This window comes from Molossus molossus, unplaced genomic scaffold (genome assembly GCF_014108415.1).
Source record: "Molossus molossus isolate mMolMol1 unplaced genomic scaffold, mMolMol1.p scaffold_m16_p_15, whole genome shotgun sequence".
NCBI classification, from domain to species: domain Eukaryota; kingdom Metazoa; phylum Chordata; class Mammalia; order Chiroptera; family Molossidae; genus Molossus; species Molossus molossus.
The window spans coordinates 4,635,199-4,650,552 of record NW_023425350.1 but is presented as its reverse complement, the minus strand read 5'-3'; the positions used below and the strand labels follow the sequence as shown (position 1 = coordinate 4,650,552).

Genomic DNA, 15,354 nt, shown 5'->3' with positions numbered 1-15,354 from the left:
TCAGTGAAAACCTTCTGCATGAAACCCAGTCTGATTCCTCTGGGAGAAACGCCCAGACACCCACTGTTAGTCTGTCCTGGGAGGCTGAGGCCCTGCCCAGGTCTCTGGTCCCAACCCAGCAAGGCGACGACAGAGCAGGCCGGGTGGGTGGGAAGAACACACACCCTCAGGGGGACCCAGGCAGGAGGCACACCCCACCATCCACACGGGAGCAAGAGGAGAGCCCCACTCAGGGCCAGACAGCGGGGGCGGGGGGGGGGGGGCGACTCGGCTCCTGACGTGCGTCTGTGGCATCCATGTGGTGCGACAGCAACGACACCCGGACTCTGCTGGTGCCTGTGTCCCGACCTGCGGGGTCCTCCAATGGAACCCCAACTTGTCATCTGCCCTCCCCTCGCCAACCCCCAGACACACGGACGGCCACGCTGGGCTCCCAGCAACCCGTGCAATGAAGGAGCGCTAAAAGATGAACCCCTGGGGGGAGATGAGTGTTACAGAGGCCTGTCCTGTCTGGGGCCTAGGATGTTCCAGAGCTCGAGATGGGCCCTCCTGGGCTGGGCTGAGACCTCAGGGGCCCCTCCTCCCAACCCTCCCCCGTGGCTGCCTCCCCCTCCTGCCCCCAGGCCCATCAGGCCTCCCAGAGTGACTTACCCAAGGCCAAGAGCAGGCAGAGACTGCGCAGGGATCAGAACCTCCGGGGCTGGTTCCTTGTCCTTGTCTGGGTCTCTAGACCATGCCCTGGAAGGGAGGACCAACAGGTCACTCGGGGTGTGGACACCCAGCCTAGAGCCCGCTGCCCTTGCCTCCAGTTGCGTCCATGCCCTGTGGGGGACCACGGCTCTCAGCACCCCACACCCAGTACAGAAAAGCCCTGGCCCCTGGCCCCTGTGGGCCGCTCGGGGCAGGGGCCGGGGCATGTGCCCCTGCAGCAGAGGGAGGAAGGCCACCAGAGTGCTGACAGGAGAAGCCCCCGTGAGATGCTGCCGCCCCTCGGGTGGGGCTGGAGCCAGGGCTAGGGGTGGCCTGTGGCCTCTGGGTCTGCCACCGGGTCAAGTGATGGCAGCATCACTGAGTCACTGCAGCCCACCATGCCACCGCCTGCCACCTTACCTAACTCTGACCCTCAGGGTCACTGTAGGGGCCACCTGGCACCCGGCAGGCCCTCAGGAGCGTCCACAGGCAAGCCCTGGCCCCACAAGCAACGACCAATCAGAAGGCATCACGACCAGCATGCTCAGCGACCAGCTCAGAGGCAGGTGCGAGCGTCTGCTGCCACGTGGACTCTGCTGCCACGTGGACCTTCTACCAGTGCATCCTTCTCACTAGACGCCCATCACTCTTACGGGGCAGGGACTGGGTGGTGGGGACAGCAGAGAAGCATGGTCCCAGGTGTGCCTCTGCCTCTGGCCCGTGACGGGCACGCCCTGTGGTCTCTGCCACCGGGCCGACTCTGCGGGGAGGCCGGCCAGACCACACCAGGCTCCCTCGCAGGGGGAGGCTCCATCAGTCCTGGGGCCTTGAAGGCTCTGGCTCCCAGGCTCTCGGGAACAGTCCATTAACTCGAACTGCACATTTCCTCGGGCTCTATCGCTAAGCCACAGGGGCTCCGGGGCCACCAGCCTCCCTGTGACAGATAAAGATGACCGTCATTGCTGGAGACGGGATCAAGCAGCAGAAGTCATTAGGCAGAAATAATTATGTTGAGTTATGTCTGGTTGCTCGCGATTTCTGTCTCGCGGTTGTGAGACAGAAGCTCATGCCTTCCGTCCAGGATCCAGCAGAGCAAGGCCGGGAGTCTAGCTGGGTACCTCGAGGGCTCTCTGTGAGGCCCCTCCCCCAGCACTTGGAGAGCAGATATAAAAGACAAAGCCCTGGGCCCTGGCCAGTTTGGCTTAGCAGTTAGAGCGTCGGCCCACGGACCAGAGAGTCCCAGGTTCGGTTCCTACTAAGAGCACATACCTCGGTTGCAATTTGTCCCAGCCCGGTTGGAGTCATGTGGGTGGCAACCAGTCAATGTGTCTCTCCCTTTCTTCCTCTCTCCCTCCAACTCTGACAATAAATGCAAAATGTCCCCGGGTGAGGATAAAAAAAAAAAAGACAAAGCCCTGGGAGGGCCACACCCCCAAAGTCACCCAACCCCCCACACTGGACCGTGCCCATCAGGACCCACCTCACACATCATTTTCTCCCTGGGGCCCTTCCTGACACCCTGATCTCAGGCTTTTGTTCACGGCAGGCCTAAGGCACCTTCCTCCCTTAGGTTTGAGGTCTCTGGGCAGTGACCAGGTCTGACCCATCCTTTTTGTTGTTGTTGTTAATCCTCACACAAGGATATTTTTCCATTGATTTTCAGATAGAGTGGAAGGGAGGGAGGAAGAGAGGGAGAGAGAGAAACATGAGATGTGAGAGAGACACATCGATCGGTTGCCTTCCGACTGGGACCTCGGGAATTGAACCCAGGTACATGCCCTTGACCGGGAAGTGAACCTGCGACCCTTCAGTCCGAGGCCAACATTCGAGGCCAGCATTGTCCCCCTGAGCTGAACTGGCCAGGGCCTGACCCATCCCTGTACTTCCTTCCTGGCACAGAGCAGGGCCTCGGAGGGCAGGGAGGGAGAGCGCGGAGGGGGGGCCGTGTGGCCCTGGCTTCTCATTTAACTTCCTACCGTATAAAACGGAGAGAGATGCTAATCCTGCCTAGTTCATCAGGTTCTTGTAAAGACTGAGTGAGCTCATACACGCACAAAAAATGCTTGGCACCCAGAGCTCAGTAAATGTCAGCGATGACTGAAAACAGACAGGCCTTGAAAACATGCGAGAATCCGAGCCAACTGGACAGACACAAGCTACCAAAGCTGACTTGAGAAGAAATAGACAATCCGAAATAAAGAAATACAGTTGACCCTTGAGCAATGCAAAGTTAGGGGTGCTAACCCTTGTATAACTCTGACTCCCCAAAACTTAACCACTAATAGCCTCCTGTTTATCGAAAGCCATACCTATAAACGAACAATCGATCAACACATATTCTGCATGTTATATGGAGCATATACTGTATTTTTATAAAAAAGTAAGCTAGAGGAAAGAAAATCTTATTAATAGAGCCATAAGGAAGAAAAAATACATTTGCAGTAGTATACAGTATCATCAATACCATGCGCGTATGTTGTCTGTTTACAAGATCGGCATGATTGCTGGACACAAGGTCAATATACAAAATTCAATTGTATTTCCATACACTTGCAATGGAAATTCAAAAGTGAAATTAAGAAAACAATTTCAGAAATTAAGAAAAAATTAGATAGCATCAAAAAGAAATTACAGAGAAACAAATTCAACAAAAGAAATGTAAAACATACACTCTGAAAACTACAAAACATGGTTGAAAAAAATTGGAAAGATCTAAACAATTGCAAAAATATCACCTGTTCAAGGATCAGAAGACTCAACATTATTAAAATGGCACTACTCCCCGAACTGATCTATAGATTCAATGCATTCCCAGCTCACTCCTTTGTAGAAATTGACAGGTTGATTCTAAAATTCATATGGAATTGCAGAGGGCCCAAAACAGCCAAAACAATCCTGAGAAAGAACAAAGTAGGACTCATACCTCTCAATTTCAAAACTTAGCACAAAGCAATAATCATTAAGACAGTGTGGTATTGGCACAAGGACAGATATATAGATCAACGAAATAGATGTGGGAATCAGAAATACGCCCACATATCTATGGTCAGCTGATTTTCAAGAAGTGCGCCGAGTCCATCCAGGTAGAAAGAATGTCTTCTCTAATTTTTTTTTTTATCTTCACCCGAGGTCATCTTTTCATTTTTTGTTCAGATAGAGTGGGGAGAGAGAGAGAGAGAGAGAGAGAGAGAGAGAGAGAGAGAGAGAAACATCGACGTGAAAGGGACACATCGAGTGGTTGCCACCCCCAGGGCGGGGGACAAACTGCAACTGAGGTACATGCCCTTAGTGGGAACCGTACCCGGGTCTCTCTGGACCGCAGGCCGACGCTCTACCGCTGAGCCAAACCAGCCAGGGCTCAATGAGGCTTTTAAAAACAGGAATTCAAGCCCTGGCCGGTTTGCTCAGCGGTTAGAGCATCGGCCTGCGGTCCGGAGAGACCCGGGTTCGGTTCCCGCTAAGGGCACGTACCTCGGTTGCAGTTTGTCCCCGGCCCTGGTCGGTCGTGCGGGTGGCAGCCACTCGATGTGTTCCTTTCACGTCGATGTTTCTCTCTCTCTCTGTTCCTCTCTCTCCCTCCCACTCTACCTGAACAAAAAAATGGGAAAATGTCCTCGGGTGAGGATAAAAAAAAATAAAAAATAAAAACAAGAATTCAAGACAATACTCTTGAACTTCTCCGTCCCAGAGCTCAGAAGGCGAAGTGCAGGGTCCCAGGTGCAGGGGGGCAAACTGGAGGGTTTCCCAGTGCGGCCACCAGGGGACATCTGGGCTCAGCTCTCAGCACCCCAGCTGACCACGAGAACCCAGGGTCCGGCAGCCTCAAAGCCAGGGGTGTGACCGAGTGCCCAGCATGTGTTAGGTGCAGGGACACTTCTGAGGAGCCCACAGCCCAGCAGGGTGCACTTAGGTGTGTGTTCGATGTCAGAACCAGACACAAGCTCTCGGGATCTCTCTGCACCCAAGGAGGTGACGGGCAGTCCCTCGGCATAGCACTCGGCCGGGGCCCTAAGGCTTCTGCAGACCGGTCAGCTCAGTTCCTGGACCAGCCCAGGCAGCCACCCCAGGGCACTGCAGTCGCCACCTACGACGTTCCGTTCTCGGGCCGTTTCTGGGCTCAGTTCCTACTGTCAGTGGCCCGGGCCTGGAGGGACCTAGTGCCCACGGTCCTTGCCACCAGCCCTGGGGAAAAGCAGCCTCCCTCCAGAGCCGGACACCTTCTGGTGCCAGGCACAGGCTCCCCCACCGACTGGCCTGTGGGAAACCAGGTGTCCCCGCTGCCTGCCCACACCAGGGCGCACGTGTGCTCGAGGGATGACAGACCATTTTACATCCTGAAACCAACTTAGTTAGGAAGCCGAGGCCCTGAGGGAGACAGATATAGTGGGGCCTCGCGTCAGAGATGGTGGTTTGGGGGCTGTGGCCAGGTCTGAGGTGACTGGCTGCAGGGTGACGGATCCCACCGTGGTCCCCACATAGCGAGGCAGAGGCGTGCGGAACGCTGTCACCCAGCGTCTGCACAGCGGCCGCTCTTCACGGCATTTCCTTCCGCTGCCTCGTGCAAGGACTGATTAGAGGGGCTGGTGCGTCCTGCAGAGGCCACTGGGTGGGGTCCAGTCTGGGCACAGAGCGCCCTGCGGACACGAAGAAGCACAGGTGAGACCATGCAGGCTGCAGCTTCACCAAAGGGGGCGTGGCCCTCTGGTCACCAAGGGCGTTGGGCACCGGCCACCCACACTCCAGGCAGTGTGCACATCTTCCACGACAACTCCATTACCAGGGCACCTGAGTTCTTGTCTTCAAAGGAAACTCGCATCTCCATCCACTCTGACAAGCTGTTGGGTGTGTTTACTAAAGATGACCCCACACACCCCGTGACCCAGGGATTCAACTCTTTGATCTATTCCCAACAGAAACACGGACCCACGTTCACCAGACATGCGCAAGAATGCTCGTGGCTGTACGGTTGGTAGCAGTCCCGCCTTGGGAACTGTCCTGATGTCCGTCTGCAACAGAAGGACAAATAGACTGTAGCGTGTCCACACAACGGACAACCGCGGAGCGATCAGCATGAACCTCTACGACACGCAATACAGATGACTCTCCAAGCACAAGGCCGAGGGAGGCGGCCAGACACAAAAGGTTACACACTGCGGCTCCATCCATTAAAAGCATGAAAACAGGCACAACGGATGTGTGGTGACGGAAAGCCAGGCAGTGACTAGCTGTGGCTGCGGATAATGACTAGAAAGCGTCGTGGGGGCTTCTGGGTGCCGGTTACACAGGTTTGCTCGTTTTGTGAAAATTTAACGAGCCGTACACTTAGAGCTTGTGCACTCGAATCCACGCAAGCCCCACATCAATACAAAGTTCACGGAGAGAGGGAGGCATCCCCCTCGCCCCTGCCCGCCCCGTGGCCCGCCGGGGCTGAGGGCTGGTGGTAAGGAGCTCGCACTGTATTTGAAGCACGGGCACCGTGGAAGGACCCTGCAGCCCAGACCGGCTGCATCCGGACCCGCTGGGGGGCTGCCAGGAAATGCTGGGGCGGCCGGCGCCTGGCGACAAAGGCGGGTCCTCCTCCCTGCGCCACTTTATTCAGGAGCCGACAGCGCGCGGAGCTCGGCTGCCTATCTGGGATGAAGGGCTAAGTTATCTGAAAACACAAATAAATTATTCATTCCCCACAAACGAGCAGCCTCTGGCTTCCCCCACCAGTCGCGCACCACACAAACACCCGAGGGCTCGGCGAATCCCATTAGCGACACCGGTGGGCGAGCAGACACCAGATTCCCCGTCACCTCGCACAGACAGCTCTCACCCTGGCCTGCCCACACGCTTTCACCCTGCGTCTCGAGTGAGCGCAGAGTCACGTGGAAAATCACAGCGCCTGGCCAGCCGGCGGGGACATGGGACTCTGCAGCAGAGCCCATGCACCGAAAGACTGCTCCCAGGAGCCGCCGTTCACCTTCCAGGGTCTGAATCTCCTTCTGGGTGAGGGACACAAGCTGGACGGAGTCCGACTATGCAGCTCCCAGGACCCAGGTGACCTCCACTGCGTGTCTGACGAGTGCCCCGGACCTGAGGCCACCAGGAGGACGGGCTCGTCCCAGAGTCACCCCCCGAGCAATCACAGTTCAGCCTCCACAGCGGGCAGCTCCAGGTCGGGGTCTCGGCCTCTCCAGTGAGTTTTGATGACAAGAAAGAACACCTGCAAAGCCATTTCCAAGGACAAGCTGAGCAGGGGCCACTCACAGCCGAGTCTCTGCAGAGCCTCAAGTCTCCTTTTTTTTTTTTTTTAAATTTTTTTTCCTTTATTGATTTTACAGAGAGCGGAAATGAGAGGGAGAGAGAGATAGACACGTCAATGAGAGAGAACACCGATGGGCCGCCTCCTGCGTGCCCCCACGGGGAACTGAGCCCACAACCTGGGCATGTGCCCTGACCAAGAATCGAACCTGTGACCTCTTGGTGCAGGGTCAATGCTCAACCACTGAGCCACACCAGCCGGGCGAGCCCTGTTTCCTTTAAGATCACACAGGACGAGGTCTTTCTACACACCAAAGCCAAGGTGCTCTGCTGGAGAGCTGTGACCTTACGTTCTGGTGGCACGGGGACGTGGCAGGAGTTTATACAGAGGGTGCCAGGACGCCCCCAGGTGTGCAGAGGACAGGCAGGCTGAGACGTGCACTCCCTCAGTCCTGCTGAAATATCAGTCCACACCCGATGCCAAACCACTGGGGGATGGAACCACCCACCCAGACAGTGCATCACAGTCACTCTGTCACCGAACCCTCCCTAGGCAGAAAGCCAGGGCCAAGGCTCACAGAAGTCACCCCGGGGGAAGTTCGAGGTCCCTGGGTAAGACCTCTGCTCGGGCTCCGCTGACACATGCCTGGAGTGTTGCTCAGAGCACATGAAATCCTTAAGGATTCATTTACGGAGCCCTCAGGCAGCTCCCCGCTTGGGTCAAAGGCCTACCTGGCATATGAGAGTTACCTGCACCTCCCAGGTGGGGCACCTCTCAGGGCACCTGGACACCTCAGACACAGGGCAGCAGCCCTCCAGTTCTGCTCACTCACCCCCACGAGGAGTTGGGGGCTGCCTCTGTCCTGCATAAGCAGTGACCCAGGTGACCCAGTGTTCCCACATTTGACCCTGCTCATCAGGGTGATAGGCTGATCTTCAAGCTGAAATTGAAGTCTCATTTATGCATTTTTTTCTCTTATTCAAAACACAATGAACTGAACTCTGTGCCAGGCACTGTCTCGGGTGCTACAGATGCAACATGAACACGAACAACTCCTGCTTCCAAGGAGCTGACATAAGTGCCCTCGGGGATGACAGGCCAAGTGTCACCTGCCGGGGGAGGGTGAGTGCAGGACGCTGGGGCTGGGGCACCGAGAGGCCTACAGTCCCACCTAAGGATCTGGGAAGGCTTCTTGGAGGGGGTGACGTCTAAACAGAGACCCGAAGGATGAATAAGAGTTACCATGCAGAGAGGGAGAAGAAATGCAGAGGGGAGGGGCACAGGAAGCAACCTTGCCAGGGACTTCCCAAGAAGCTCCCTCACCCAGGCAAGGGCAGGCACCCCGATGGCATACCACAGAGGTGAGTGGGCAGCTGCAGTCAGCACCCCAAGCTCTCCTGTGAAAGGCACCTGAGTAGACCACGTCCAGGAGCCCTCCACTGGGTGCCGTGGGCTTGTTCTAGCAGGGCAGCTGGCTGAACAAGCCCAGGGGCTGGTCATGCTGAAGACGCAAACAGCAAACACCCAGCCACCCCCGTCCTGCTCACAGCGGCACCCCTGCGTCAGCACTCGGACTCCCAGGGCCAGTGTGCCCATTGAAACCTGGGGCCTTTCCCACAGACCTGCCCACACGCCTCGCGCCATCCCCAGAGCCCAGTGGCCGGGTCTCCAGAGCAGGCCCCGTGCACTTCCTGGTTTTTCTATTTCAAATTTACTGAGTCAGAGGCCAAAGCCTCCCAGGGCTGCTCCCCCAGCTCCCGGTGCATATCCGTCAGCTAGGACTGCAGAGCTTTCCGGGGTGATTGCTATTCCTGCTGCACCTCCAGGTGGACCCAGCCAGGGAGGCGACCTTCCCTCACAAGAGGGCGCCCCGAAGGACCCACAGCCGGGCCCACCCCTGGCTCCAGCTCAGGGACTGCAGTGCAGACCTCATGGGCCGAGTGAGGAAGCTCCCACCCCACCGATTATTTTCCTCAAGCCGGTACAGTCACGAGAGAGCAAATCTGTCCTTACACCGAGGTGCAAAGCTGGCCTTCACCCTGTTAGATCTCATCTTCTCAGCTCACCCTTTCGAGCTACCAGGGATTCGGGACACGATAGCTCTCGGTTTCCATCCTCAGCCAATCCGATGTACGTGCCACGTCCACAGAGGGGCAGGTGGAAATGCTGGCACGGGCGAGGCAGCCCCTGCCAAGAGACGCCCGGGGGCACCGTCACCCCAGCGCTCAAGGCCTTCGGGTCAGGTCACTAGACTGTCTTTGAGGCCATCTGATCACCACCGCTCAGCCCCTGTCGCCACGTGCGGATGCACTGGAAGAGCTGGAGCCTGGTCCTCCCGCAGCCCAGCGGGCCAAGGAAGGCGGCGAAGTGTGCCCGGCTGTGGCCGCCTTCAGGGTAACTCCCAAAGTCACACCTGGCTCACCTCCAGTCTTTCCGAGAAACACTCGGCGAAGGGCGTGTCACAAATAAAAAGGGAGGCAGGGGTGACACAGCGTCTTCAGATCTGGTCTCTGGAATGAGCCGGCTCACCTGCTCCTCGGACAGGCCTGAGAGACAGACTGGAACACGAGCCAGCAGATGGAGGGGGGCGGGGGACACTAGGCTGGCGCCCGGTCCCGCGTCCCCGCTCTGCCCCATGTCCATGGGAGGGTGCTGAGGGCACACGCTGCCATCCATGGACCGAGAAGGCTGGACTGAACGGTGTCCAGGTTCCAAACCTTGTGACTATCCTTTAAAAATTAAGTTTACAGTCCAGCTGGTGTGGCTCAGTGGTGGAGCGTCGGTCCATGCACCAGAGGTCGCCGGTTCGATTCCTGATCGGGACACATGCCCAGGATGTGGGCCCAATCCCCAGTGGGGGGCACGCAGGAGGCGGCCAGCTGATGTTCCCTCTCATGGATACTTCTCTCTCTCTCCCTCTCCCTTCCTCTCTAAAATCAATTTTAAAAAAGGAAAAAAAAATCAAGGTTACAAATTATTTTGACGACCTAGGAAAACGGGGCGACAGGACAGTCATCACGTGGGTGTGCAACGATCACGCCACCAACCTCGCCGGTGGAAACGGTCCGCTGTCAACGGTCCGCTGTCGCTGCGGCTTGTGTCTGCTCCCCCTCCCGCCCGCACTCTTCCCTCTGACAGTGAGCATCCAACACAGGCCGACCAAGACGCGGTGAAGGACGCTTCTCCACCACCCGCGCGTGGGCAGCGGCCCCACGACGCCTCTGCGCGGCCGGGCCTCGGCCAGCGCCTCTCCCGGGCGCCCCCGCGCAGGGCGCAGGCAGAGCGATCACAGCGCATGCGCAGAAATGAGGTCCTTCGGAGCCTGCAGTCAGGCCGCAGAGCATGACTTTACCGACACGAAAAAATGTAGTAGGTGAGAAATCGGCTCACCCTGGTCGAGTTAAATTCTGCAACATTCACAGGAGTAGGAAAGGAAATGTTCATGGGGCGGCCCTGCCCGCCTAGGAGGGTTTGGGTCCTCATTGGGACTTTCAGGCTCTATGAAATTGCTCTCCTAAGCCCACCTCGTCCACTCCACCTGGGGTCGTGCGTGACGCTGTCTGGACCACTGTCCCCGGCGGTGGTCCCCACGCTTTGCTCAAATAGCACCTTCTTTTTTTTAAATTGTTTTTTCTTTATTGATTTGAGAGAGAGAGGAAGGGAGAGGGAGAGAGAGATGGAGACATCGATGAGAGGGAACATTGACTGGCCTCCTCCTGCGTGCCCCACACTGGGGATCGGGCCCACAACCTGGGCATGTGCCCTGACTGGGAATCGAACCGGTGACCTCTTGGTGCAGGAGTTGACACTCAACCACTGAGCCACACCGGCTGGGCAAATACCACCTTCTTAATGGCCACCACCGACTGACCTAGAATTGCAAGACCCTCCCGCTAACACCCACCCCCCATTTTCCTTCTCAAATCCTTCCCCTGGCACCTAGCACATAACACGTGCTAGCGTTCCCTTGCTTATCTGTTATTAGTGGTCCCCCCACTAAACGTGTGCTCCTTGAGGCAGGTTGTTACAGTATCTTTCAGGCCCTATTCTCAGAGCGTAACAAGCACCAGCACACAGTACGCACTCAATAAACACCCGCTGAATGATGAATGAACACATATAACTTTTGTAAAAGGAAAAATTAACAACAGCACATACTTCAGCGCCGTGTTTTTTTCCATCTACATCAGGCACACTTCATGCTAGACCTGGGTGTTTTCATCTGCTTGGTGGGCATTAAGAACGGAGTCTTTATTGTGAAGTCAAGTTCTTTGAGGTATAATTTACATAGAGTAGAATTCACTCATTTTAGGTATACAGTTCAGTGAGTTTTGACAACTGAATACAACTGTGTGACCACCTACATAACATTTTCAGATCAAGAATGGAATCTTTAATGTGAATACTTATCTCCTCTCCAATAATTGATAGTTTTTAAATTTATTCCTTCGTGAGTTTTTTCCAGATACAAAAAGAAGGGCAGAAACGGAGCCAACACCTGCTGGGGTTCCGTCCTGCCCTCCGGGGGGAGGTCCTGTCTCCACAGGCAGGTGAGCAAAGTACAGTCTGGAAATGAGCTGACTTGCCCAAGGTCACACCGCTGCTAACGGGACGATCTGGGGCTTAAATCCAGGTCAATTCTGACTTCAGAGTTCACATTCGTCCCAAAGGACAAAGGTGCAGCTACTGTGACCACTGGGAGCGATGGGGTGGTGTCGACACCTGTGTTCTGACTTCCAAGTCTGATCTGATAGCTTTGCCTGAGTTTCCTAATCAATAGGAAAAGGAATGGTGGCCGTTCACTCTCCCTCTGCTCACTTTGCTTTCGTATTTCCTTTTTCACCCAGACGCAGAACTCTGGGCCTGAGAAAAGCCCCCCGCACCCCCAGCCCCGGGGCAGGCAGCGCCATGTCCAGACAGCAGAGGGTCCCTGTCAGTACGGCCCTGCCTGGTGAATTCCACAGAAGAACAGAGTCACTAAGTAATTATGTCTCCAGGAATAGCATCCATGCAGGGCAGCCTGGGGTAGGGCATATGCCAAAATATTACCTCTTGTGCTGGGATTCTGGGTGGGGATTCTTCTCTCCCCTCCTCCTCTCTGTTCTTACATGATTTTCTAATTTTTCTTCCCAAAGACAGCTAACTAGGGATGAGACCCCAGATTGCCCTCTGGCCTCAGACCCCCCACGCTAGTGCAGCCAGCCCATGAACTCCTCCATCCTTCCATTCAACAGTCAGGGATCTATTCTGCGTGGTGAATGAGGCCAATGAAGTCCTTGTCCCAAGGACGTCCTCCTCCAGAGCAGAAGACAGACCGCCAACCAATCACATGCAAATGAACAAGGTAACTGCACAACTGTGGTCCAGCCAGGGAAGACGGGGTTAGGACACCACCTCTGTGCCATCGAGAGCCACGTCTACCCACCCCCTCTGTCCAACCCCCCACATTCACACGAGCTCAGGTCCACGCCTGTCTCAGACCCACAGTCACAAGCATTCTCTCCCTTCCCACCCGCACCCTCCTGCCCCAACATCCCGCTCCTGCCCCAACGGGAATCCTTGTCACACGCTTTGACTTTGAATGAAACACCCGTGTCTGTCTCCCTGCACACTTGGAGGGGGCAGGCCTGGCTCAAAGCCACACCTCACCTGTAGGTACAGGCCAGCAGGCAGCAGGCACCACACCTGCTCCACTCAAACACGCCTCTGCCTGGACAGTCAGCTCCCTGAGGCAGGACAGGGCTCTCTGTCCTTACAGACCAAGAACCGCCTGGTGCGGTGGTCAAGACTCGACATGAGCTGGGGGTGCCCACGCGCAGTGAAAGCAGACCGAGGAAGCACAGGCTGGGGCGCCTGTGTTTAGGCCAAAGTCAGTGATGTTTTCCTTGCCCTGTGTCTTGCCAACTTTCTGATATAGTGTTACATAACTCTTGTAATTAAAATAAGTGTTTTAACAGCCCACTGTCCCCGGGGCTCTGGTGTTCTGCCCCACTGCCCTGGAGGACAGGGCCCCGTAGCTCGGGAAGATCCAGGCAGCCCTGAAGGAAGGAGGAGGGGGCTCCGGGCATGGGCAGGTGAGCCAACCCAGCCGGCTCCCCCCAGCTCCGGAACAGCCAGTCAGCAGACTGGGGATGTGAAGCCGGCTAGGCTGGGTTTTCCTAGAGGCCCGAGGGGAAAACCCAGACCTCGAGGCGAAAATGCATTAGAAAGTCAACTCTTCAGGGGCCCAGTGAGGCAGAGTGGGCGGGCGGACCAGGAATTCCCCAGCGCCCTCTGGTCTGAAGGTTCAACCCAGGTTAGCTCCTTGGGGACAAACTGGAGAGGGGTCCCAAATGCTGGGGCTGGGCCTCCCAGAGTGAGGTCATCACACATCCGTGGGGCAGCGGCTGGGCCAGGCCAGGGCTGCCAGCTGGCCCGAGGGCCTGGCCCGGAGGCCTTCCCAGTTCCTGAAGGCTGAAGACCAGGCGGGAGGAAAGTCTGCCTCTCAAAGCAGTGGGCATCTGAGTGAGAAGAGGGCCTCCGGTCCCAGGTGTCCAGCTCGTCCCCAGCAGGGTCTCCACCCAGAAACCAGCTGAGCTGTGGGACTCAGCCTTGAGCCCAGGACACGGGGAGGAGGAGACTGCGGGATCCCCAGAACCCCTGGAATGAAGGAACCGTTGTCCTGGGCTTAGAGGTCTGAACCGTGGAAGACCCACCAACACCAGGGAGCTGACAGCACCCGCACTAGTCTGCTCCCACACCCACCTCCAGCTTCTAGGAGCATTCCCGTCACCTGTCACTGCAGATCACTTTAAATTTTAATTTTCCTATTATCGAGCCAGATGATAATGACGATACCTGAAGGCCTCCACGTCTCATGTCTTATTCATGCAGAAGCAACATGGTGAAGGGAGAAGCTGCTGGGGGCCCGCCCGGTCTGCCCCTCCACAGACAAGCCCCGTCCCGGGCCTGTTTCCTCGACTCTCCCTGCAGTCTGGGGCCCTCGCCCACCTGCCTACAGGGCCAGCCCCCTGGCCATTCATTCTCCTTCCCAAGCATCCTGGGCGCTCAGGCCTGCCCTGCTCACCGGCTGGCGCCCTGCTCACCGGCTGGCACGTGGCTGTCGCTCAGAGCTGCCGAATGTCACACCGGTTCAAGACCTTCTTACCTGCAGGGTAAGGACAACGTGAGGGAGAGTGGCGACACCCCCTTCTGGGGGTCCCCGCAGCACGGTCTGTTCACTTGGGAGAGCACTGAGGGAGGGGGAGGGAAGAGAGGTAAGACACCCAGAGCCCGGCCACGGGGACTTGCTGGGCAGGGCTGGGTCAGGTGTCTCACCTGTCTTCTCCACTGGTCTCTAGGAGACGAACAGAGCCACCTCCCAGGGAAGACGAGGACTTTAAAATGAAGAGGCTGAGGGAAAGCCTGGCCCAGGGAGACAAAGGCTAGTGTCCCCCAGCCGTGGGAAGAAGCGCGCGGTCTCGCCATGGTCCCCTCTCCCTGCTGACCCCTTTCCACCAAAACAGGATGCCCGGGCCAGGGCTGAGTGCAGCGGGTGGGGTCGGCGCCTAGGGCCATCCAGCTGGGAGGCCATCCGCCACCTGTGCCCAACCCAGGGAACTACCTGGGGCCTCAAAACCCAGGTGAGCCCGGCCAGTGTAGCTCAGTGGACTGAGAGGTCCCGGTTCGATTCCCAGTTAGGGCACATGCCCGGATTGTGGGCTCAATCCCCAGGTTGGGGGACGTCTATCTCTCTCCCTTCCTCTCCCTCTAAAAAAATCAACAAAAACACTGGGGAGAAAAAAGCCCAGGTGAACTGCATTCAGACGACAAAGAGCCTCCGCGTGAACAAGGTGAGCGGTTGGTTAAGAAAAGGTCTCTGCAGAAGAGAATCGTAAAACGGGGCAGGCACGGGCATCAGCTCTGCCTCGGGTCCCCACAGGCAAAGGGGGCAGCCCCATAATATGTCCAGTTCGGTGACAGCCTGGATGGGCCCTCCACCTGGGGTGAGGAAACAGGCCCGCAGGGACAGAGGCCGGCCAGAAACCAGTGGCCAGGGGGGAACTGGAACCCAAGTCCTCCCACGACAGGGCTGCTGCCTGTGAGCCCTCAAGACCCCCAGGAATGGGGTACCACCTGACAAAGGAACGTACCCTGGGATCATTCAGCATCAAAGAGGGTCTCTGCTGCACCTTTTGGGGGGCCCTAGTTCACCCCCCCTGGCAGGCTCCTGTGTCCTGCGACAGGCTAGTGCTAGTGGCCACCTCAATGTCCGGAGAAGGTCAGCACCTCCCCCGCTCCCGGGAGCCCCTTCCTGCCAGTGTCGAACTAACTGTTCCTCAGGGAGACAGCCCAGGTCTGCACGCCAGGACCACGGATGAGCACCAATTCACAAAAGAGGCCAGACGGAGCCAGGCGAAATCCTAACCCCTGGCCCC

The 15,354-nt window shown here is 57.0% G+C and overlaps 1 protein-coding gene across 7 annotated transcripts in view; it reads right to left on the bottom strand.

The window, feature by feature from the left end:
• Positions 1-15,354, bottom strand: part of HPCAL1 (hippocalcin like 1) — an 80,210-nt gene that overhangs the window by 17,212 nt on the left and 47,644 nt on the right. For 2 of the 7 annotated variants that reach the window (XM_036262526.1, XM_036262530.1), the window contains exon 2: positions 652-738. The gene's annotated coding sequence lies outside the window, so the exon portion shown is untranslated. Of the gene's footprint in view, positions 1-651; positions 739-1,110; positions 1,481-1,959; positions 1,979-14,003; positions 14,042-15,354 lie in introns of those variants that run through there. The other 5 variants (XM_036262527.1, XM_036262529.1, XM_036262528.1 and 2 more) reach the window with 5 other exon arrangements.